The sequence below is a fragment of the Pogoniulus pusillus genome, chromosome 29, assembly GCF_015220805.1.
Source record: "Pogoniulus pusillus isolate bPogPus1 chromosome 29, bPogPus1.pri, whole genome shotgun sequence".
In the NCBI taxonomy this organism is placed as follows: domain Eukaryota; kingdom Metazoa; phylum Chordata; class Aves; order Piciformes; family Lybiidae; genus Pogoniulus; species Pogoniulus pusillus.
Genome location: NC_087292.1, coordinates 14,231,660 through 14,253,884, shown reverse-complemented (window position 1 = coordinate 14,253,884; position 22,225 = coordinate 14,231,660). Strand labels below are relative to the sequence as shown.

At 46.7% G+C, this 22,225-nt stretch overlaps 1 long non-coding RNA gene across 2 annotated transcripts in view; it reads right to left on the bottom strand.

Annotated features, from left to right (window-relative positions):
- LOC135188196 (uncharacterized) overlaps positions 1 to 22,225 on the bottom strand; it is an 82,643-nt gene that overhangs the window by 10,542 nt on the left and 49,876 nt on the right. For both annotated transcript variants that reach the window (XR_010307604.1, XR_010307603.1), the window contains one exon: positions 7,611 to 7,735. This is a non-coding gene — a long non-coding RNA (uncharacterized LOC135188196). The remainder of the gene's footprint in view (positions 1 to 7,610; positions 7,736 to 22,225) is intronic.

The following is a 22,225-nucleotide window of genomic DNA, read 5'->3' as shown; positions in this document are numbered from 1 at the left end:
TCCTGCCTCACCACAGGTACCAGTGGCTTGAAGTTTGCCACAAAACTTGTGGCAGTGGATAAAGACAGCAGAGGGATGCTGCAGTGTGAAGCATCATTGCCAGAGGACTCTGCAGCAGTCTGGGTCATGTTGCTATAAACTCTTCTCTGTTTATACTTGTCTGATTCAGCCCCGAGTCCTCATTGACTGTGATTAACTCCCAGCCCCTCCTGTCTCTGCTCTTCTCTGTTCCTAACCCAACAGCCATCCTCTTCTCACCAGTTCTGGGTCAGAAGAAAACAGTTATTGGGCTACCTCTATTTTATGGTCTTTTAATTATTTCCACCTCTGTGATTACACTAATTAGCTAACTGGCTTCTAATGGCTGTACAGTAGCTCGCATTACGCTTCCATTAATCACAATGTTCGCTGCTCTCGTTAAGTCCCTGATTATTATTTTTCTTGCATTATGATTTAAAATTATTCAATGCAGAAGTAGCTGAAGGGGGAGAAAAAGTCCAGGAGAAGGGACACTCTTTTCACCAGCAGCTTGGCAGAGAGCCTTCGAGATATTTAGGAATGTTGCGTTTTCTGAGAGCCCAACAACCATTTACTCAGAGTCAAAGAGAAGAAAAAGGTAAGCTTGAAGTTTTCAAACCACAAATATTAAAGGCTCCTTCTCACTTTCTTTGATTCGAGGCAATTGATTGGCACATTCAAGTGGGATCAAAAATGAACCAACTGACAACACATCCCCTTCATCCTGATAGCTGTAACTGAGCGCTTGCCGTGGCTACAGCTTCACACGGCAAAGCCAGGACAAAGCAGAAATGAAGATCTAAAGGGAGGTTAAGTTCTCACTGCTGGAAAAACATTACTCTGACAGCTCTCAAGACCTTCCTATAAATCCTCATCTACAGAGACTGTTTGAGGTGCTAAAGGACTTCCTAAAATAATCAGAATTAAGAACAAAGTGGCCCACATTGGAGAGCTGAAATGCAAGCGCAGGGGAATGTTTGCTGCTGTGCTTATGGTGGAGAATAATAAAGGTTACTATTATTGTTACTACTATTATTCTCACTATTGTTGTTGTTATTATTCTCTTAAAAAGAGAAAATCAAACACAGATCAATTAATCCTGCCAGCCTCCCTCTGCCTAAGAGACAGAAGGCTGATGAGTGATGAGAAGAGCATTGACCACTGACCTGCAAGCTGCCAGTAGAGAAGACCAAGCCTGAGCCCCCACTTGCAGTCACCTCAAGTCTTACTCAGATGTGAGCCATTTGCTTTGCTTCCACCTCTAAGTGCAATCTCAGACCTTCTCTTTTGCCTTCATTGCAGGAGACCCTGTGGGACATCACTGCACCATCATCACAAAAGACCCTCCAAGATAGGGTGTGTGGGAAGGCAGAGCTCTGTCCATCACAGCACATCTCTCAAAGCCTTTACAGGGCTACAGAGGCACAAGTTAGAGAAAAACCAAAAGTGGATTCAGGTCTATTTCAGCTTTAGAGAGCTAAACATCAGTCATGCTCTCTCCCACTGGAGATGATGCTACAGCTGCACATAACCATTGATTCCCACCCTCTGTTCCTGTCCTGGATCAATCCTGCTCATCATCCCACTCTCAGGAAGGCATTTCTCACCTGCACAGCATCCCACAGCCTGTGAATCCTGGTCTTTTCTGGAGAAGTACAGGTTGATGGTAGCACCAGGAGCAATGAAATGTCCTGGAAAAGCAGTTCTCAAAGGAAAGGTGCAAGCAACAAGCCAGGGCAAGCACAGGAGCTTATTGAAGCTTCTACAGGAGGACCCTGGTAAAATATCAGCACTTAAATGCTGGTTCCCAGACAGAAATCAGCACTTTGCTCACTTTGATCAGCTGTCTGTGACCTTACTCAGTGCCTTCAACACAGGTCCTGCTGGTGCTTCTGTGTGTGCTGTTGTAGCGGCAGTTACCCCAGCCTTGCTTTTGGACCAGGACCAACTCTGACCATCTTGTCTACTCATGGTGAGGACAGGATAACAACACTACAGGGGATTAACTAAAGCACACCTTGCACAGCAGCTGGAGCATCTCAGGTAACCATTAACTCCTGTGGATATTTTTGTGGCAGCAGCCTCTATGTTTATACATTTTCCATCTCAGATTCCAACCAGAAGCCCTCATCTGCTGCAAAGCTGAGCTCTGAAGAAGGAAATCTGACCGGGCTGCAGTGCATGGCCCTTCTCCCATGCAATAGGATGGTAGGAAGAAGTTCTTTACAGAGAGAGTGATTTGCTGTTGGAATGGGCTGCCCAGGGAGGTGGTGGAGTTGCTGTCACTGAAGGTGTTCAAGAAAAGACTGGCTGAGGCACTTAGTGCCATGGTCTGGTTGATTGGCTTGGGCTGGGTGCTAGGTTGGACTGGATGATCTTGGAGGTCTCTTCCAGCCTGGTTGATTCTATGATTCTGTGAATATGGGTTCTGTGTGGTGGTCAAGAAGGATTTTTTTTTAGGCTCTCAGGGAGTGACATGACTAGGGGGAATGGAGCAAAGCTGGAAGTGGGAAGATTCAGATTGGATATGAGGAGGAGGTTGTTCAGCATAAGAGCGGTGAAAGCCTGGAATGGGTTGCCCAGGGAGGTGTTTGAGGCTCCATTCCTGGAGGCGTTTAAGTCCAGGCTGGATGAGGCTCTGGCCAGCCTGATCTAGCATAGAGTTTCCTTGGTCATGGCAGGGAGGTTGGAACTAGATGATCCTTGTGGTCCCTTCCAACCCTGACTGATTCTATGATTCTAGGGTGGCCAACCCTGGTTCAATGAGATGCTTTCAGTGCAGCCTAATTTTAGCGAGCACTAAGTAAAAGCCTTTTAGGAGACAGGACAAGGACAATCATTCTTGCTGCCAGGGCTGGCTTTGAAAACAAAGGAGAAGCAAGGAACCTTCCTTTCCTGAAACCAGGAGGCTGAAGAGCCCCCATGACAAACAAATCATTAAAAAGAAAAAAAAAAGTAACAATAATACTGAGCAAAATATTGCTTCAGGGAAAAATTTCTGCTTGGTTTTAGCACAAATGTTGATATTGCACACTCAGAAATGGCTGCATGGAAATGCATTTGCAGTGTGCTATTAGGTGGTGCACGAAAGCAGAGCTGCACTTGCAAGGGAGAAATTAAAGCATTTAAAAATTAAAAGACATTTAACAAATGCCTTCTGAAAGGCATTTTCTTCTCTGATTGAGAAGTTATGAGCAGAGAGACTGAGTTTCCCCAAATCACAGGCCCTTAAAGTCATTCTGGGACTATCTTTAAGCACTTGTCCAACATTTCACTGCTTTGCTTCTGCAGAAGTGAGCTCTGGCAGAAACCAGCTCTCGCCTCTGCAGCCCCCGAGAGCTCCTCAGCTTATGGCAAGGCTGAGCCATTCTCAGCTCTGCAAGTAAGCCTGGGTTGGGGGCTCCTGCCCACAGCTGCCAGCATTACCTCACTTGCAAACCTGCAGTAATAGGCTAAGAAGTGAATCCGGAGTGGAGGGATCTGTGATAAGCCAAAGTTCCCCAGAGCGAGCACATCCCATGCTGGGAGCAGACACCCATCCTAACTGGTGCCTGCACCACTGGAGATGCTCTGCATGCAGATTCAAAGGAAGCTTGTCCACACACATAACTCCAGATTAAATCCCACAGAGCACAAAGGAAGGCTTTTCAAATTAATGGATGTGACCATCCCAAAGACATTAGGATGAGGAGGGAATCCTGAGTCCTACTGGGGGGTCTGACCTGGAAGCCAGTCTTTGCTCCCAAGCAAGAAGTGATAGGACAAGAGGAAGCAGCCTCAAGTCACCCCGGGGGACATTTAGTTTGGACATTAGCAAAAACTTCTTCAGCAAAAGGGTTGTCAAGCCCTGAAACAGGCTGCCCAGGGCAGTGGTGGAGACTCCATCCCTGGAAAGATTAAAAACCTGTGCAGATGTGGTGCTGAGGGTGATGGTTTAGTGGTGATCTGGCAGTGCTGAATTAATGGCTTCACTAGATGAACTTAAAGGTCTCTTCCCACCAAAGTGACTCTATGAGGGAGTCACAGGCTGAGCTGGGTTTTGTGGGCATCAGGCCCCTGAAGGCAGCACAGAGCCAGGCTCACAGAGGTGATTGCTCTGCGCTCTGCATATTCCCTCTGTGCACTGGGCTGGGATTTTTCATTTCATCCATTATTCATATCCTGCTGCAGCAATTCTATGGAGGCACTACAGGTGATAGCAAAAAAAGAAATGGAGAGAGTCTTTTTGTCACCAGACAGCAAAGTGTAGAGCCTGGGTCCAGCCAACACCTCCAATTTATCCCTCTAGGCAAAAATGTCAATAGGCAGTGGAGTGAGGACTGTGGCTGGGTCTGGGGAAGCATAAGCTGCCAGTGCACATTCAGTCTGCTGAGGGGTGGCAGAAAAACCTCCACAATGCAGGAGGAGCTCACAGCTGGGTATCCTGGTAGCTCTTTGCCCTTGGGTCACAAAATCATGGCATTGAGCAGGTTGGAAAAGACCTCTAAGATCATTGAGTCCAACCTATCACCCAACCCTTCTAATCAATTAAACTGGCAGCCAAGATCAATGATGGCTACCATGAACCACACAGGAGCTCTGTTTTGGCTCTGTCTGTAGTCAGAAATGACTCAGCACCACATCTCCATGGCTTTGAAACCCCTTCAGTGATGGGGACTCCACAACTTCCCTGGGCAACTTGATCTAGGATTGACAACCCTTTGGGGGAAGAAATTGTTCCTCATGTCCAATCGAAATCTCCTCTGGTGCAACTTGAGGTTGTTTCCTCTTGTTGGGTTGCTAGTTACATGGAAGACCACCTCCCACCTGGCTCCAACCTCCTTTCAGGGAGCTGTAGAGAGTGAGCCTCAGCCTCTTCTTCTCCAGATTAATCAGTCCTCGTTCCCTCTGTCTATCCTCATCAGACATGTGCCCTAGACCCTTCACCAGCTTCATTGTCCTTCTCTGGACCTGCTCTGGCACCTCAATGCCCTTCATGTAGTGAAGGCCCCAAAACAGAGCTCAGGATTTGAGGTGTGGCCTCACCAGTGCCCAGGACAGAGGGACAATCCCTGCCCTGGTCCTTCTGGCTAATCAAGGATGTTGTTGGCCTTCTTGGCCACCTGGGCCAAGGTGCACAGACACCATTGGCTTTTGGGGCCAGGCTGCTTTTCTTTTTCCCCTGGCCCCAGCAGTGCTGAAGGGTGACAATCTGTGCTGTCACCACAACGGGGACTTCACTGTGCCTCTCTACCACACACGCGAAACAGCCTCTCTCCCTCCCAGGGCTCTTGTAACCTGCTGCCTTTCCTCTCCATAACACACAGACCAAAAAACTCAGTTTGTCAGAAACTAAAGTGTTTTGTGAGATTAAAATGTAAATGTTGCACTTGGCTTTTCAGAGTGGGTTTGATATTTCACTTGTGACTCGCCGAGGAAATAGATTTTTGATAACTCTGCGGAGCTGCTGCTGCTGCTGCTGCCCAGCCACTGCTGCAAACAGCCAAAGCCTTGATAAATAAATCCTCTGGCAGCCAGCTCTGAAAGCCAACTTGCTGCTGCTTTGGAGAAAGACTGGGAATTTCAAAGCAGCCTTCCACAGTGGGACCGGGAATTACGGCGCTTCTCCAACGCTGCTTGGCTTTCCCTGGGTTGGGGCTGCAGAATGTCCTCTTTGGTGATGCTGGCAACAAACAAAAGGATCTTCTCCTTTCCCTTTCCAGAAGTAATTTCAAACAATTGCATTTCCCTGTGTTTATTCACTTAAAAGTGTGGGGAAAGGCCTATGGCAGCTGTCATGCTTTGCACTGTCATCCATGAATGCCAGAATGGGATGTGGAAAGAGAGTGTGGACTCCACCTGGAGTCCTGGGTGCAGTTCTGGAGTCCCCAGCACAAGGACATGGAACTGTTGGAGCCAGTCCAGAGGAGGTTACAAAGATGCTCAGAGGGCTGCAGCAGCTCTGCTGTGGGGACAGGCTACAGGAGTTGGGGCTCTGCAGCCTGGAGAAGAGAAGGCTTAGAGGAGACCTTGGAGTGGCCTTGCAGTATCTGAATGGGGCCTACAGGAGGGCTGGGGAGGGACTATTGATAAGGTCTTGTGATGGCAGGACAAGGAGTAATGGGTTTAAAAAGGAAGAGGGGAGATTCAAACTAGATGTTAGGAAGAAGATCTTTGCAGTGAGAGTGGTGAGACACTGGCACAGGTTGCCCAGGGAGGCTGTGGATGCTCCCTCCATGGAGGTGTTCAAGGCCAGATTGGATGAGACCTTGAGCAACCTGTTCTAGTGGGAGGTGTCCCTGCCTATGGCAGGGGGTTGGAATTGGATGATCTTTGAGATCCCTTCCAACCTAAACCATTCTATGGTTCTGTCTATAATTCACTTGAAATTGCTGCCTGTCTTGACTCTGGTTTGCAGGCTCATCTTCATGGGACACCTACTAAAAGGTCTGGCTGAAACTAAAGCTAGGTCCCTCCCAAGGCAATGAGTTTTCTTATGATGGATTCAGATGTCTTTGAGGACAAGGTCAATGGACATGAACTGGAACATATCTAGAACTTCCATCTGAACATAAGGAAAAACTTCATTCCTGCAAAGGTCCTGGAACCCAGGGTCAGGCTGCACAGTGAGGTTGTGAACTCTCACTTGGAGAGATTCCAAACTCACCTGGATATCGTGATCCTGGACAACTTGCTGTGCATGACCCTACTTGAGCTGGAATGTTGGACTAGATGATCTCCAGAGGTCATTTCCAACTCCCACCATGCTGGGATTTTGTGGTTCTTTTCCTTTGCTCTCTCTATGCCTGAAGACATTTGCACCACCCTCAGCATTCACTACCCATGCACAGCTTTGGCTATGTGCTAACAGACACATGGCATTATGGCCTGTGGGTTATCCAGGCACCTTGTTCATCCCAATTCCTGCAGACACTGATGAACTTAAGGAGAGCAATCACCAGGAGGAATTTCCTGACTTTCTGCTACCCACCAAAGCTCTCCATCATCCACCAACATGGCCAGAAGCGAGACACTGGGATTTTTATATCCCCAGTTAACAGACATATAAATGGTTGACTCTTGATATAAGAAACTCTTGGCTCATGGCTCTCAGCTGAAAACTAAACCAACATCAATATTCACAGCTTTATTACCAAAAAAACATCAGGAGTTTAAATTAACCTTTCTTGCATAATATATGGAATAACTGGAAGATGACCACAGCACAGCTCGACCAGCAGCACTCGGAAATGATCGCAGAGTCAAGAACCACTCATGGGATTAATCTGCAAAATTATTTCAAACAATTGAGATGTATATGAAAGTGAACAGGCCATGCAGTAATGGAGCCTGAGCCTGGTCTGCAAACTTAGCCACTCACTTTTTATCCCTTAAGTAAACTAGGAAGAGGAGTGTATTTATAGCCTCTTGACGTAAGTAGCCTGGCTGAAATATTGCGTGCAATAAATATTCCGCCGTCTCCAAAAGCCTATAGGACAAAGTGGTACCAAGGTACTGCAAAGGCAGACTCTAGGTGGATAACGAGTCTTGGTGAGCTGCCAGCCAGCTGAAAACATTGCAAATGAGAGAAAGCAAGGAAGATATGGACTTACTGTTCATGTAGGAGAGACTTTTATTGGCACAACCGCAATGCAAGGTCGCTGGAGGAGGTCTTTCAGCTTTGTGTGGCACCTTTAGACATCTCTTCCTATCTCTGTCCTCTAGGGAGTCACTGCCCCTGCAGGTGTTCAAGAGACATGGGCTAGGCACTTTGGGACATGGTTTAATGTTCATAGTAGTCTTAGGTTAATGGTTGGAATCCATTGTCTTAGGTTGATGGTTGGACTGGGTGATCTTAGAGGTCTTTTACAACCAAAACAGTTTGATGCAGCACAGGAGGTTCTGCCGCAACACAAGGAGGAACTTCTTTACTCTAAGGGTCACAGAGCACTGGAACAGGCTCCCCAGAGAGGTTGTGGGGGCTCCTTCTCTGGAGACTTTCAAGGCCTGTCTGGATGTGTTCCTCTGTGATCTGTGTTAGATAGGATTGTCCTGTTGTGGCAGGGGGATTGGACTTGATGATCTCCTTGGGTCCCTTGCAACCCCTAACATCCTGTGATCCTGTGATAATTCTATGATGACCTTGGATTTTGGCTGCTTTGATCCCAACATTTTGTTATTTGTCAATTATTTTCTCCACTCTTTGGACTGTTTTTTTTTTGTTGTTGCTGTTGGTTTCCTTTTGTTTGTTTCTTTGTTTGTTTGCTCTCCCTTTCCAACATAAAGATCATAAGATCTTGGCCCTTTTCCCCTGACCCATGCTGCCAGCAGTGCTTTTTATGGAATTACAAATTACACAGTGCATCTGCATTAAACCAGAATGTGTTCATCACCAATTTTAAATAAGGATGTCATTTGTAAATGCTTTATTCATAATTAATGGAATTATTACTGGGTGCAGCCACATTCTTCATCCATGTACTGTAAGATACGTTGTAAAGTGCATTAGTAAAGAGCTTTATAGATGAGGATATGACAACCCAACTGTAAAGCACATTATGTGATGTGCTGTAGCTACTGCTGTAGCAGTCTTCAGGCAAGACTTTAAGCTATCAGTCAGCCAGGGGTTGATTGATAGTGTAAATGTTAATAATTAATAATAGGCTAATGTTGATAACTAATTAATAGTAAATGCTGAGTATGGATTTTTTTATTTTTTTTTAGTTAGGATTATGCTAATATGCATTATTCACTCACTCATAAAGTCACTTTAGAGATGAGAAAGTCTCTCTGGCTTTCTCCATCTGTATCACTGGTGGGTCAGTGCTGCTCCTTCTGAGGCATCTCCTCAGCAGCTCTCCTCATCTAGAATCATAGAATCAGTCAGGGTGGGAAGGGACTACAAGGATCAGCCAGTTCCAACCCCCCTGACATGGACAGGGACAACCTACCCTAGATCAGGCTGGACACAGCCTCATCCAGCCTGGACTTAAACACCTCCAGCCATGGGGCCTCAACCACCTCCCTGGGCAACCCACTCCAGCCTCTCACCACTCTCACAGTGAAGAACTCTGGAATGCCTCCCTGGAAGCACTCAGCCTGTCCCACACAGGTTTTATTAGCTTTCCCTTTTTTGTTTCAGGCAAGTCTCCCCCAGCATGAAGCACCAGGCAAGATAATTTGAAATGATCTGAAACTCCCTGAAGGGAGGCTGTAGCCAGGTGGGATTGGTCTCTTCTCCCAGGCAACCAGCAACAGAACAAGGGCAACAAGCAACAGTCTCAAGTTGTGCCAGGGGAGGTCTAGGCTGGATGTTAGGAGGAAGTTGTTGTCAGAGAGAGTGATTGGCATTGGAATGGGCTGCCCAGGGAGGTGGTGGAGTCACTGTCTCTGGAGATGTTGAAGCAAAGCCTGGATGAGGCACTTAATGACATGGTCTGGTTGATTGGGCAGGGCTGGGTGCTAGGTTGGATTGCATGATTTTGGAGTTCTCTTCCAACCTGCTTGATTCTATGATTCTATGACTCAGATTTCACACATGGGTGGCTTCTTCCAGTGATTTCAAACCATCAGGTACTTACCTTTTACAGTGGATGCAAGAAGGTCTTTGGGTTGATGTACAGCCAGGTAGGGTGTAAAGATGGAGACATAGAGGAGAGAAGTGGAGACCCATGAGGTGGCTTGATGGGGGTGTGTGTAATTTTTTCATCTGACATTATCTTGGTTCACATGTGCTAGGCAGAAGAACAGAGGCAGTACATCATGCCAGATGAGGTGAATGCCTGCTGCCAGGCACAGGCTGCACAGAGGATGTGAAATGCCAACGGCAGCCTCAAAACCCAGGATTTAGAAACAGATACTGTGAAACGACCCCTGGGGCAGGCTGGATTGAAATTTCCCAGTGGGGAAATCTCCCCTTCTCCACCCCAGACGTCTCCATGGCCTGTCTCACCGCTGCCCTCACAGCACCAGATATGTAATTTTGCCTTCTCCAATTTCAAAGACTAAGATGCAGGAGAGCTCCTTCCTGGTACTCAGCTGCTTTGCAGATAACCAAAGCCTAAGGCATCAAATATACTGAGCCCACTGGCATTCTCCTGTCAGCATGGCCTCTTACCAGGAGGAGTTTGCTCCATGCATCCCCTGTAATGACATCTCCTTACACCATGCTATTACCCACCCAGCTCTCTGGCAGTGCATGACCACAGCTTATTGACTAGTGTGAGAGCAGTGCTCAGGGAGAGCTAAAAGGTGCTCGTTAGTGCAGGAATTCTCTTGTTAAGGAAATGATTGCCAGTAGCTTTTTCTCAAAGAGATGAGAGACCTTAGAGCCGATCCACAGATCACCTTCCTCATCCTTCCTCCCTTCCCACCTCTCAGACTTCCCATTTGGCTTTTTACCCTTCTTATTTCAGATAAATCCACAAGTGCATTTTCGGGTGGATGTCACCAGGATCCACTTCCTCCTGGCCCACAGACAGCCTGTCTCTTATCTCACTTACATTAGTATCAATTATTTACAGCAGGAATGCTAAATCATGAAAATGAAGTTGCAGCAAAGCTCTGCCTTGGCTAAGTACCCCACACTGGTTGCAGCTTCCCCCGTCCCTGTACTATTTGTCCTTGGCCTTGCAGAGCAACAGCCATGAATTTATTCCCCATTTCACAGCCTCAGGTAAGAGTCTGGACACTCACAGCCCATGTTCTTCATGCAGCTAGAAATCATATGGAGAATGCAATGAGCAACATGTCTATAGGAAAAGGTTTTCCATGGTGACTGAGTTTTGGAGCGTCACAACTCCTTTGTGTGCTTACCAGAAGGTTTTCTCCATCCACAGAGGCTTCCTGACATTGGAAAGTAATGTTTGGAGGGAGGAGAACATCTGCCTACCCGTGCAGCTCAGAGCTGATGGAACTGACACCTCAAAGGAGGGTCCAGCCAGCCTGCCTGGGGGGTTGCCACCACTTTGCTGCATTGCACCATTACTGCTGCTATTTCCCTCCTTTCTCCTGTCTCCTCTGGGAGCTCATAATTCTGGGGGAAGAAGCTCCTTCCCTGCTCACAGCAGCCAGTGCCATGTGGTTTGAACAGGGCTCTAGCACTGGCACAGGATAAGGGATAAGCTCCTTAAATGGCTGAGCACATAAGACATTTATTTTTTAAATGAATAGTGTTTAAACTTGAATAAGTAAAATCCCAGTGAAATGTGGATGTTCTACAGCTCAGCACAGCAGAAATACAAGGGGCTGCATCTAAGGATCCAGAACAGCAGAAGTGCTTTACCTCTGTTGGTAAGTGAACCGCTAAGTGAGGTGGTGGTTGCACCCCTGACCTTGGACCAGTGCCTAGGTTTAAATTTCCAGTAATTCTCAGTATTTTTCAGGTAAAGCCCTGCTTGCATCAGAGAAGCTGTCCCTCCCTGGTTTTGGTCTGACTGCTTACCCAGCACATTCCCTCTCTGATAGTTACAACTCAGGAAAGTGAAAAGAAACCTTGAGAAAATAAAAAGCACAAACAAACCTTTTGAAGCCTTACTGCAGAGACTGCTCAGAGAGTGAGGAGACCTCCCTGGAGTGCAGACCAGAGCATGCAGGTGCTGGCCAGTAGGACAAGGGAGGTTATTCTTCCCCTGTACTCAACACTGGTCAGGCCACATCTTGAGCACTATGTCCAGTTCTGGGTTCCTCAATTCAAGAGAGATGTTGAGATACTGGAAGATGTCCAGAGAAGGGCAAAAAAGCTGGGGAGGGGCCTGGAGCACAGCCCTTTGAGGAGAGGCTGAGGGAGCTGGGGGGGTGCAGCCTGCAGAAGAGGAGGCTCAGGACAGACCTCACTGCTGTCTACAACTACCTGAAGAGACCAGTGTCTCTTCTGCCAGGCAAACAGCAACAGAAGAAAGGGACACAGTCTCAAGTTGTGCCAGGGGAGGTCTAGGCTGGATGTTAGGAGGAAGTTGTTGTCAGAGAGAGTGATTGGCATTGGAATGGGCTGCCCAAGGAGGTGGTGGAGTTGCCATCCCTGGAGGTGTTGAAGCCAAGTCTGGCTGGGGCACTTTGTGCCATGGTCTGGTTGATTGTCTAGGGCTGGGTGCTAGGTTGGTCTGGATGATCTTGGAGTTCTCTTCCAACCTGGTTGATTCTATGATTCTATGATTCTGTGAATGAGCTGGTGTTGGACAACTGCATGGTAGCAAGGGGGGGTTACCCCAACACTCTTGATTTAGACCTGAAGTTACAAAGCTTCTAAGCCTACAAGACATCTCCTTGAAGGAAGCTTCAAACCACCAGCAGCAAATTCAGTCCCAGAGGGGTGATTTTGAGCACCTTTGAGCCTTACTGGCAGTGTGCAGTAGCTGTGATCCACACTGTGGTATTGACAAAGAGCTGAAGGGCAGTGCTTGCCTTGGCCAGGGGTTTCCATTGCTCAGTGAATCCATCGCTGCTGGAGATGGAGACTTTCATCCAAGGCAAGAGACCTGTCCCCAGCCTCAAACGAGTTGGAGCTTTGCTGTTGTTCACACATGCGACTTTAGGCAGATGCAGACTGTCACTTATGGAGCAGAGGTATGTGAGGGAGGACAGAGAAAAGGAGAGGTGTTTTAATTTTACCCTGCTGTGAGTCACTTCATTAGCCCTGACCCTGCTTGGCCCTTTTACTGTTGTATCAACCTAACTGTTGATTTCTCCCATAAAACTAAACCTGGATCGATTGCCTTTGTCTCAAAGCCCTTTATGTGTCTTGGCGCCCAGGAGCAGCCCTGCCCTTAGCTACAGGACTAATGCAAAATGGATCTTTGGGAAATGGGGACAGCTTGAAGCAGACATCAAGCCACACTCCCCATCTTCCTCCTTTTCCCTTCATCTACTGCATTTAAAAGTGAGCCTCTCTCTGTAATTCAAAACTAAAGGAACAGTGCTCTCTCTCTCTCTCTATCTGCGTGGTGTGTCTCTGTCGTATAAGCATTTATACAATCAATAACCCTGTCTTGCTGGGGATTTAAATATTAGTCTTCAAAATCCAGGTCTAGAGCACCAGATTTATTTCTCTGAAAATATACCCTTTCTTGCTTACAGAAGGTTATTAATTATAGATGCAAACCTATAAATCTTCTGGCTTTAGGGGAGATATTTGCTGGATTATAAATATGAATTGGGGATGAGGGTCCTGCTCTCCCTATTATTGCTATTATTATTACTTACTGGTTATTATTTTCTATATGATCAATATCTTCAGGTGGGTCAAACATTACTGGGGAACAGGGAGCTAAGCCTTCAAAGGGTGCACACATGTTGAATTCATTAACAGGTTTTCTATCCCAGCCTTGCTCTCTGCTGCATTTCACAGTCCGGTGAGTCATTAAACACTCTGTTCAGGTCTCTTCTACCTCTCTCTTCACCTGCCTTTGGTGCCTCATTTCATTGCACTGCTTTTGCCAGATCATATCAAGCTCCCTAATGTTTATTAATGATGTCCCTGTTGACAGTGTGGTATTGTTTCTGAGGTTCTGCTTCAACACTAGGCTTGGAAAGCAGCCAGACTGGGAGCCAGCAAGGACCCCAATATCACCCAGAGCTTTGTCATAGGTGACAATTTTCTTCTCCACCATTTATTACGGCAGATCTGGGAACATGGTAATAAACCACAAGGACTTGATTGTCCAAGGAGCCAAGCATCCAGAATACCAAGTGGAGGATTTGCTTCAGGCAAGATGTGACAGCTTTGATGTGACAATTGTGGTCAGTCCTGATGCTGCTCCATGCCTCCCCAGGGCAGCGCTGATGGTGCCTCACCATACATCACCCCAGAGCTGAAGAGTTGAGTGTTGTTAGCTAATTCAATACAAACTGAGATAGAAATGTATTGCAGTGGATACTTCAGGCTTTGCTGAGCACTCCAGAGCCAAGAACACCAATTAGGAAGAGTTAAATTGAAGGCTTCATTGAGGACCTCAGGGCTTGCTTCATTTGTCACTGTTACCCTGCTGATCTCTCTTGCTTCAGCCGTGCTAGGTGGCTCTGTGGTTCATCAAGGACCAAGCAAAATCAGATGCCAGATGTAAAGGAATAGATGCCCACAGCCATTAGCAGAAGCAAAAGGTGTGGGGCTGAGCTGGTGTGAACCAGGAGGGATTCCTAAAGGTAGCTCTGACCATTGCAGCAATGCAGCAGGTTGCTGCCTAAAGGAGAGCACGTAGAGGGATCTTAAGCTAAATTCACCTAACACCCTGCTCTGAAATTAATAGGACCTTGTATGCCAGGACTGTAAAGACAGGGCTCTATGTAAGGTCTCCTCTTTTGAATTAGACTCCTGTGCTTAAATAAATTAAGTGAGCTGTCAGTATATTAAATGATTTAATGCCTCCTTCGGTTTTGCAGTGGAATCCTAATGAAAATACTCTTGGATATAAAATGCTGCATAAATTAAACGGTGAAGTGTTTAAATAAACGGGCTGTTGTTAGGGTGAACCACATTAGAGCAGTGTTTATCTCTATGGTAATGATGTTGCCCTGGCTTTAAAAGAGTTTGTGCTGGTTCAGGCTTTTTCTCACTAAACAGAAACGTTCTGCTTAAGTTCTTCAGTTCCAAAGCATCTGCGGAGTTCCTGGGCCAAAAGCTGAAATCAATGGAAATCTTGTTGGCTGGCTAACACAGAGCTGGATTAAATGGCATTTTGAGCAGAGGGTTCTTGCAGATTGATTTGGAGCTGCTGGAGAAGTTGCTTTGTGATGCCCTCTGCCCTGAGCAGGAGATGCAGAATTGTGTGTGTGTGTGTGTGTAACAGGGGGTTAGCTACTGCAGTCATCAGCATCCTACAGTTCTGCCTCTTCCTCACTAATCAGTAATCTGGATTATTAACTGTGCCTCTTGGTTGCCTGTCACCCAAGGTGGCAGCTGGTGTGGACAGCAGTGGTGGCTTGAATCATGTGAAAGCTAAATCCAGCACAGCTCAATACCCAGAGCCTTGGTAGTGCTCAGCACAGGCAGCTGGGTCCATGATGTGGGCAGCAGGGAGAAGACACCATCCTAACCTCCCAGCTTCATGGACTCTAAACTTACAGCTCATAGATTTTGCTATTGAAGAACCACAGTGAAACCATGAATAAGCTGTGGAGGGGCTTAAAAGTCTTTCTTTGCTGATCTCATTACAAGTTAAGATAACAAATTACATCTCTTTTATATCCTTTATATAAGGTAAAGACCTGCTTTTAAAGGTAAAGACCTTACCAGAAGATAAAACCCCTTTTATATAAATCAATTATGGAACAACTTCAATTGCCCCACTTTTGGATATCAGTTCTTATCAAACCACTTCCATCCATCAGAGTATTTCTTTAGAAGGATATTTTTTTTTCCTGGCACTGTTTTCAGAGTTTGAAAACCCAGCAATAATGTCCCAGTATCCAAAGTAAAAATGAAAAGTAATCAAAGTTTTATATATATATATATATATATATATATATATATATATATATATATATGTACCTGTTGGACCCCAGAGAGGGAGGCTGCATGCATCTGGATGCATAGTAAGATGTCAGCTTTGGCTTGCAGACCAGCCCCAGGAGATGTCAATGGGTATCTCATGAAGTTGCCAAAGTGAGGGGTCTGTAGCTAAGGCTCCTGATGAAGAATTCCCATAAAAGGACACATTTCAGCAGCTCCCAAACCAGAGAACAGAGAGCAGGCAGAGCTCCTGCTGTGCCAGATCATGGCTTTCCTTTCTTCTGCCATTTCCTGGGTGCAGATCAGTGTGCTATCAGGCTACACATTTTTACTCAGCTTTGGCAGCTCTGAAAGAACACAGATGTGTCACCTCCCTGAGATATCGATCACATTAAAGCAATAGATGGGGATCAGCAGGATTTAACTGGCCCAGTGGATTGCAGGTCCTTCTTGTGCTTGCTTTGAGCTGCTCTCTTTGGTGCTGCATGGGGTTTTTTTAATAGCAGAAGGATGTAGGCTGGGTTGTTGGTTTGGGGTTTTTTTTTTGGCTTTCCAGTACTTTTCCAGCCCTACTGTAGATGTACTTTTTCTACTGTAGATGAAGTGCTAATACTCTGAGGTGTTTGTGTGAATATTCACCAAGGCCAGACCAATAACTCTGGGAAAAGGGAATTGTCCCATTCAGGGCACAGAGAAGATTAAGTAAATAGTCATTATTATATGGAATGTTATAAACCAAATGACTTATTAAGTCATTATTAGAAATATTCTAAGCCCAGAGACCTAAATAGTCATTATTAGGAACATTATAAACCCAAAGATGTAAATATTCATTGTTAGAAGCATTCTAAACCCAAATAAGGATCACCCCATCCATGCCATGCAGTGTGGGTGTCTGTGTTGATCCACAGTGATCTTTGGTGGATCCAGGATAAGGCTTAAAACACAAAGAGAGGCAGGCTTGATTTTGAAGTGGCCAATGGTGATGAAAGGATGTTTGATGGGAAGTTGTTCTGTTGCTACTTCCCCCAACTGAAGAAGCACACCCTTCCCAGTCTGAATTTCACCGTGTCAGCTTCCAGTCACCAGCTCTTTTTATAGCTCTGTCTATTAGATTGAAGAGCTCTCCCTTTCTGCATTTCTGTACCCTGTCTGAATACATTTGGATTGTCATTAAGCCATCCCTTAACCTTCCCTTTGTTAAGCTAAGCGCATTGGGGTCCTTGAATCTGTCACTGTAAGGCATGTTTTGCAACGCTTCAGCCATTCTTGTGTGCCCTCTCCCATTCATCACCATCCTTCTTGAGGCACAGACACCAGAAATAGCTGCAGTGTCCCACAAGATGTTAAAGCAGAGATATTTCACTCCCCTAGTTTATCAAGTTTTCAGCATTGTGTAATAAGATCTCTCCTCTCCTGTTCCCCAAGGGTCAGTACTGGGTCCAGTCTTGCTCAACATCTTCATCGGTGACCTGGATAAGGGAATAGAGTGTGGCCTCAGCAAGTTTGCTGATACTGCCAAACTGGGAAGACTGCCTGAATCACCAGAAGGCAGCCATTCAAGAGGACTTAGACAGACAGGAGAGCTGGGCAAAGGGGAACCCATTGGAGTTCAACAAGAATAAGTGTAGAGTCTTGTCCCTGAGGAGGTTTTTGATACACCAGAAGGCTGTGCAGCCATTCAACAGGACTTAGACAGACAGGAGACTTGGGCAAAGGGGAACCCACTGGAGTTCAACAAGAGTAAGTGTAGAGTCCTGTCCCTGAGGAAGAACAACACAATGCACCAGTAGAGATTAGGGGCTGATATGCTGGCAAACAGCTCCATGGAGAAAGACCTTGGAGTTCTGGTGGACAAAAAGTTATCCACAGGACAGCAATGTGTCCTTGTGGCTAAGAAGGACAGTGGTACCCTGGGGTGCATTAAGAAGAGCATAGCCAGCAGGGCAAGAGAGGTTCTCCTTCCCCTCTACTCTGCCCTGCTGAGACCACTTCTGCAGTATTGTGTTCATAGTATCATACAACCAAGCAGGTTGGAAGAGACCTCCAAGCTCATCCAGTCCAATCTATCACCCAGCCCTACCCAGTCATCTAGACCATGGCACTAAATGCCTCATCCAGTCTTTTCTTGAGCACCTTGAACACCTTCAGTTCTGATCTCCCCAGTTCGAGAGGGGCAGGGATATACTAGAGAGTGTCCAATGGAGGCTGCATGGGGGGGTTCATCCATTTAGCACGTCCTGTTGGTTTTACATTGCCTTAGCTCCCTAACAAATGAGACAACATGAAGCTAAATGCTCTGCAGAAGTCAAACGTAGCAGTGTTGATGAAATGTGCTAAATCAATCAAATCTATAATCACATTCATGAAAAATTATATCAATTTCATTTAATAAGATCCTCTTTCCATTAACTGGTGTTGATTGTAATTAGTTATTCTCCTTAAATTGTTATTAATCAAGTCCCTTATCAGCTCCTCCATTATTTTCCACCAAATCAACATCAAACAATCAGATTTATAATTACATGAGTCGTCCTCCTCAGCGACGTTCATGCCTTGGCACAAAGTCAGCACTGCTTTGGTCTTCTGCAGAGCTCCTCATGCTGCAGATGCTGCCAGCCCAGGATGTTCTCAGGTCAGGCTTTGAAACTCTCAGCTGATGAGGGGGAGAACTTAGCACTCTCTACAGCTACCTGAGGGGTAGTTGGAGTGAGGAGGAGGCCAGCCTCTTCTTGATGACAAGTAACAGGATTAGAGGATGGTTGAAAGTTGTCCCAGGAGAGGGTTAGGATGGATATTAGAATCATAGAATCATAGAATCAATCAGGTTGGAAGAGACATTCAAGCTCAGCCAGTCCAGCCTAGCACCCAGCCCTGACCAATCAACCAGAGCATGGCACGAAGTGCCTCATCCAGGCTTTGCTTCAACACCTGCAGGGACAGAGACTCCACCACCTCTCTGGGCAGCCCATTCCAATGCCAATCACTCTCTCTGACAACAACTTCCTCCTAACAGCCAGCCTAGACCTCCCCCAGCACAACTTGAGACTCTGTCCCCTTCTTCTGTTGCTGGTTGTCTGGCAGAAGAGCCCAACCCCACCTGGCTACAGCCTCCCTTCAGGGAGTTGTAGACAGCAATGAGCTCTGCCCTGAGCCTCCTCTTCTGCAGGCTGCACACCCCCAGCTCCCTCAGCCTCTCCTCGTAGGATTTGTGCTCCAGGCCCCTCACCAGCTTTGTCGCCCTTCTCTGGACACCTTCCTGTAGCTCAACATCTCTCTTGAATTGAGGAACCCAGAACTGGACACAGTACTCAAGGTGTGGCCTGAGCAATGTTGAGTACGGGGGAAGTATTTCTTCACTGAAAGGGTTCTTAAACATTGGAGTGAGTTGCCCAGAATGGTGATGGAGTCACCTTCCCTGGGGGTGTTCAAGCAGTGTGTGGATCTGGTGCTTAGGGACATGGTTTGGTGTTGGCTCTTCAGTGCTGGGTTAAAAGGTGGACTGGATGATCTCAGAGGTCTTTTCCAGTCAGGTATGTACTGTGATTCTGTGTTCAATTGCTGTTGGTTAAAAAACAAAAGCAAGTCCTCTAGCTGTAGCAGCAGTTTAACAACCTGAGTTGGAACTGAAGGTATTTCACATCATAATATTACATCACTCAGCTTTCCCCCCCCCCCAAAAAATAGAGAAATTAAATATTTAGTGTCTGCCTTTTATGCATTCTTGTTTTAATATCTGATATTCTGTCTAGACAACTCCTTTCAGTCACTGACAGCTAAAGAGCACTTCCCTCTTGCCCCCAGCTCTGCCAGACACAGGTTTCACCTAACAGCCTTCAGCTGGAGGTTCGTTGCTGTTCATTGTTACTCGATTTTCCTCCTTAATTTCTGTGTCTTCAACCAACTTTCTCCTTTGAGCTTCTGGTTTTAACCAAGATCACTTTTCCTCTCTTCCCCAACTGAGATTTTGCCAGATTCCCCCCCTAGAAGCCTTTAAACAAAGAGTTACCAAATATCCCCCATATTCTCTGTTTGAAGTCCTCTAGGTGACCTGCCTCACACTGCTGAAAAGCAAAGGCACCTGCTGGCAGCTCAGGCTTTCTTCCCTCAGCACCTATCACAGAAGATGGAAACAGATCACCTCTGTGCTGCCTGCAGCTAGTTTTTGGACCTGTGATTGGTTGCCCAGGTGTCAAGATGATATTGTTGAGCATCCTCCTGGTTTGGTTAAAAAATGCTCTTCTACAACATTTAAAACATCCCAAACCTCCAGCTCACATCATTCAAATTGAGGTTGGCCACAACAACCCCAAGCAGCATTACAGGCTGGGGACAGAGTGGCTGAGAGCAGCCAGAAAGAAAGGGACTTGGTGGTACTGGTAAAGAGTAGCTGAACATGAGCCAACAGTGTGCCCAGGTGCCCAGGAGAGCCAATGGCATCCTGGCCTGGATCAGGAGCAGTGTGACCAGAAGGACAAGGGAGGTTATTCTGCCTCTGTACTCAACACTGGTCAGGCCACACCTTGAGTGCTGTGTCCAGTTCTGGGCTCCTCAATTCAAGAGAGATGTTGAAACACTGGAAGGTGGCCAGAGAAGGACAAAGCTGGTGAGGGGCCTGGAGCACAGCCCTGTGAGGAGAGGCTGAGGGAGCTGGGGGTGTGCAGCCTGCAGAAGAGGAGGCTCAGGGCAGAGCACATTGCTGTCTACAGCTACCTGAAGTGAGGCTGTAGCCAAGTGGAGTTGGACTCTTCTGCCAGGGAACCAGCAAGAGAAGAAGGGGACACAGTCTCAAGCTGTGCCAGGGGAGGTCTAGGATGGATGTTAGGAGAAAGTTGTCATCAGAGAGAGTGATTTGCATTGGAATGGGCTGCCCAGGGAGGTGGTGGAGTCTCTGTCCCTGGAGGTGTTGAAGCCAAGCATGGCTGGGGCACTTAGTGCCATGCTCTAGTTGATTGGCCACAGCTGGGTGCTAGGCTGGACTGGCTGAGCTTGGAGGTCTCTTCCAACCTGGTGGATTCTATAATGATAAAAAAGGCTCCTCAGGACAGTGTAGGGAGATTTTCTTAAATATTATAGATGTGTGATGAAGGAGAGAGAAATCCTTGGGTTTCAAGTGAGAGCTGAAGGTCTTCTTTTGGCTTTTATTTGTGCCTGGGGTCACTTTCTCTTAAGTTTCTAGTGGGTGCTTGGAATGCAGCAATGTCACTTCTGGTATTGATTGTCCCTCATGCACCTTCTTTGCCCACTCAATTCTTTCTAAATAGGTTACAACTATTGATTTTAATATTTCAGGCACATGGATCTTCTCCCCAAGTTTAAGTCATGATCTCCAGACAGAATTTATACTCATAAATGAGTGGTTCCACTTTTTTTTTCTTTTTTTTTTATAAATTTTATTGCTCAGACTCTGCACTGCTCTACAGGCAATGAATGCTCTTCCCAGCTGCCTAGGTGTGCTCATTAGCTCTTTTCTCAGCAGCTTCATTTTCTTCATTGGGCTAAGAATGGATGCCAAATGATTTCTGTGCTTCTTCATGCTCTCCAGTGCTCATCCAGTTTAAGTGTCATAGAATCATAGAAACAACCAGATTGGAAGAGAATTCCCAAGATCATCCAGGCCAACCTAGCACCCAGCCCTATACAATCAACCACACCATGGCACTAAGTGCCTCATCCAGGCTTTGCTTCAACACCTCCAGGCACAGCCACTCCACCACCTCCCTGGGCAGCCCATTCCAATGCCAATCACTCTCTCTGACGACAACTTTCTCCTCACATCCAGCCTAGACCTCTCCTGGCACCACTTGAGACTGTGTCCCCTTGTTCTGTTGCTGGTTGCCTGGCAGAAGAGACCAACCTCACCTGGCTACAGTCTCCCTTCATGTTCAGTTGTAGACAGCAATGAGGTCTGCCCTGAGCCTCCTCTTCTGCAGGCTGCACACCCCCAGCTCACTCAGCCTCTCCTCACAGGACTGTGCTCCAGGCCCCTCACCAGTTCCATTGCCCTTCTCTGGACACATTACAGTATCTCAACATCTCTCTTGAATTAAGGAACCCAGAATTGGACACAGGACTCAAGGTGTGGCCTGACCAGTATTGAGTACAGGGGCAGAATAACCTCCCTTGTCCTTGCAGAAAGGCCACCAGCCCAAAGAGCTGGCAGGAGAAACACATTAGATAGGAAAAACCTGAGCCCAGGCACTGCCAGTTGCAGCACAGCTGGATATCTATAACAGAATGACCCAAATACAATCTGTCTGCTGGTCTCTGATCTCCTCTAACCTCCTGATTTCTTCTGACAGTCACTTCCCGTGTTCAGCTCACCCTGCTGTGACCATTTCTCAGGCACACACAAGAGCTTTTACTGGGCTGCCACTAAAACATCTCATCTGGAGAATTATCTCACTTGCCTTTTGGTCCCCAGGAGATATCCAGGGCTTCTGCAAATCCCAGTGGTGGAGGAGATAAGCCAAGAGAGGACAAACTGGGCTTAGGGAACTTGCACCTGTGGCTTGAGATCTGAAGGATTCCTCTCACCTCCTCGTCTCCTGCCTTTGGTGTGTACTTCAAGGTTGTGTTGGCTTGAATCCAGCTCAGGCCAAGCTGTGCTGACCACCTGAAATGCTTGCATGCATTTTAACTGACTCTGTTGGAGAGCAAGAGTAAAAACAACCAATTCTGCTCTTGCAGGTGCTCAGCAGTTTGGAGGGAAGGGCTGCAACAGACACTTCTGAGGAGTTTGGAGAGTCTGGGTGAAAATCTCCCTGTCTGGGTGACTTCCTT